At 28.2% G+C, this 3,437-nt stretch overlaps 1 long non-coding RNA gene across 1 annotated transcript in view; it reads left to right on the top strand.

The window, feature by feature from the left end:
- Positions 1 to 3,090: 3,090 nt before the first annotated feature.
- The window catches only part of LOC106692732 (uncharacterized), a 10,162-nt gene continuing 9,815 nt past the window's right edge, over positions 3,091 to 3,437 (top strand). Inside the window, exon 1 of the long non-coding RNA XR_001344997.2 lies at positions 3,091 to 3,177. This is a non-coding gene — a long non-coding RNA (uncharacterized lncRNA). The remainder of the gene's footprint in view (positions 3,178 to 3,437) is intronic.

Below are 3,437 nucleotides of genomic sequence, written 5' to 3'. Positions count from 1 at the left end.
AATTATCTACTTTAATCATTTTATGTATCCTTTATTCACTGTTTTTATCTTATTTTTTGTTTTTAGCCCTGATGAAGGCTAGAAATTCTGGCCGAAACATAGGCACTATTAAATAAGTTTTTTTACTTATTTGTGTTATTCTCTGACCACACCTCCGACTATCTTCTCATCATTAGCAATAGTTTTAATTCAAAATTAAGTGATAAGTAAAAGTTGTGTGATCGCTCCAGTTTTAAGTTAGTAATGCTACATGAGTAACGGTTTTCTTGTTAAGGCCCTCTGTGATATTTAGTTTGTTTTTTTTGTCCATCCGTAGGGTAGTCTCTTTAAATTCTTAAAATATTGCTCTTCACGTCACTTTGGTGTAACAGACATGAATCCAAAAAAATAAAAAATAAAATAAAATTATAAAAAAATAAAAGTAAAATAGTCACCTCTTGCCCTACAGTATCCTTTAATAATACCCTACTTATTCCTGTCGAACAGATCCGATACTTAGGACTACATCTCGACAAAGGACTGACATGGAATCATCATACAAGACATCGATTTCGACTATTACAACATTTACTAGACAAACGGTCTAAATTGCCAATCCAATACAAAAGACTGATCTACATGACTATTATAAGGCCTATCTGGACATACGAAGTTGAGCTTTGGGGCTCCACTTAACCATCAAATTTCTCCCGAATCCAATCCTTACGTCCAAAATCCTTAATGTTCCTTATTTTTTCACAAATCAAGTCAACCATCAGGACCTCAATGTCCCATCTGTTGCCGATTTGGCCAAAACCAGATACCATTCCTTCCATGGAAAACTTCCCAATCACCCAAATCCACTTATTTCTAACCAGGCTTCTCCTTCATTACCTAATTATCCTCCTAGGCGTCTGAAAAGAAGATGGCCTCGAGATCTTCTCCTCTAGAAATGTTATTGAAGTTCTATCAATGGGTAGATTCTCCACATGTTTGTATCATGTCACTATGTCACTTACAGCAAATTTACTTGTTGTATATATCTTTATACAGTTGTAAATAACAATATATAAATTATTTAAAAAATTTATTCGAGTTTTTCTCCGATAGCACTCCCAACTATCTTCCGATATCTGCTCATAAAACTATTACTCATTCCAAATATGATATCTTCTTTATTTTTATTTTCACCATGTTAATACTTCCCCTAAAATATCTCTATTTATTGGTTGGATAAAAAATACAACTGCTATAACTATATTTTAATGTTTTTATGGTTGTTATATTAACAACCGAAGAGATAAACCTAACGTCATATCAACCATGGAAACATGAAAAACTTTATTTGCTTTTTCATTAATAATTAACTTTATTCAAATTTTATATTTATCTATTGTTTGTTACTGCTAACGATATGAGATGTTTAATGATTGAAAAAAAAATTAAAAGTGGTTTTGAGGTAGGTTTTTTTGAAAATTCGCCATTTAATTTTGATCTCACTAATTCAATGATAAGTTTTTATTAAAGAGCACATGACTGTGCATTGATATGATGAGTTTAATCAAAATCGTCAGATCCGATTTGGAGAAACTGGTAAAAATTTTAATGAAAAAGTTGCCGTAACATCCGAGGCATATACCTCTACATACATACAAGCGCGCACGCAAACACACTCATACACTCACGTCGACAAAAATACTACATATATACTATACATAACACACATACAGGCAGACCTTGCGAGACTCAGAACTTAAAACTTGTATTTGTATTTGAGACCTCGGATTCGAAATTTTTCATGATAATACTTTTTCTTAATACATATAAGTAGGTGCCGGATAGTAAAAATATTTAACAGAAGGTAGTTAATTTAATTTAGAACGTAATGTCATTTAAAATAATGGTTTTCTCTCTATATATGGATCTATGGTTAAACTGAACTGATTTTATTTTACAAAATAATTTTAAAACCTTTGTCATTCCAATACCAAAAATGTAATCTGATGATGATCGTTATGTGATAAAGATTCATTTTTAGGAATTTTAAATTGTAAATTTTTTCGTTTGCTGAATATTTTTTCAAAACTTAAATGATCTTTGATTTAAACATCTCTTTTTTTATGTTATGAATGTGTTATTCCATTCATTAAAAATATTAGAAAAATTAATAATAAAGTAATTAATATAAGTATACTTTATTAATAATTTTTCTATTATATAATTTACATACCTCTGTATCCCCACTCATTTGGCATATTGTCCTTCTTAATCACTTACATTTATAGTATCCAATTATTTTAACTTTATTTCTTCTTTGTTTTTCCATCCATGTAAATATTTATTTTTTATTTATTTTATATATTTTTTTATATTTCTTCTCCCCTCTATTGTGTATTTTATCATTTATTGCGTACCTAATTTTAATATTTTTTACATTGTTTACTCTAAAATTATTTTCAAATTTGACGTACTTAACTACCTTCCCCACTCCTCCCAATACAAACGGTTCACTCTGACTTTGACTTCCGTCAAAACAGGTATGAATTCTGTCTCGTTCATTTTCATTTGATTTTATTTTTATACCTTTTCATCTTTTAATTTGTACTTTCTTTAATATTTCTTCTCTTTATCTGTTGCTATTACCGTTTTCATTTATTGTTTATAACCTTTTATTTTTCTTATTAAATTTTACGTTTCATTGTATACCCTTGTTATTTTCCACTAATTTTTGTTTGTACTTATGTCAAGTTTTGTATCTTTTTTAGCCCTGACGAAGCCCTGCAACGTGGGGCGAAACGTTGGCTCAAATAAAAATAGTTCACCACTTTACTATTTGAGTTTTATTTGACCGCACCCGGACCAAATACCATTTATTTTTTTAAAATATTATATTTTACATGCCCACTGACATTATCAAATAAATATATAACGAATTTTCCAGCCATGAGAATCCTCGCTACTATAAAATATATATGTATATATGATACAAATAAATGAAGATTTATAATATTTATTTAGTCGTATTGATTATGAGTAAACATATTTACTTTTTCATAGAGATAATATTTTAAGAATTAGATAGACTTCAAAACAAGAGATACCTTCCGTATTAGAAACTGTCTGCTAGAGTTTATGAATACGTCTATGTGGTTTATGTGTGCATATAAGTATTTATAATTATATTTATTTTTGAAAAAGGTAAATTAATTTTTTTAATTATAAACTATATTAATAAATTAAATTTCCTTCTTTTTTGAGGGGTGGATTGATTTTCTCTCTGATATTGTTTTATTCATTAACAATTTTCATACATAGTCGATGTTCACACATCTCCAGGATTTAACTTTAATTATTTTTTTAAAATTTTCTTTTATTAGTAATTTATTTTATTATCCTAATACATTTATAACTGCATAATGTAATAAACTCATTTATATATAACTTAAATATTACATTTG

Source organism: Halyomorpha halys, unplaced genomic scaffold (assembly GCF_000696795.3).
Source record: "Halyomorpha halys isolate HHAL.00 unplaced genomic scaffold, Hhal_1.1 Scaffold68.1, whole genome shotgun sequence".
NCBI classification, from domain to species: Eukaryota; Metazoa; Arthropoda; class Insecta; order Hemiptera; family Pentatomidae; genus Halyomorpha; species Halyomorpha halys.
Note: the sequence above shows the minus strand (reverse complement) of the source record. Positions and strands in the feature narration are given on the sequence as shown.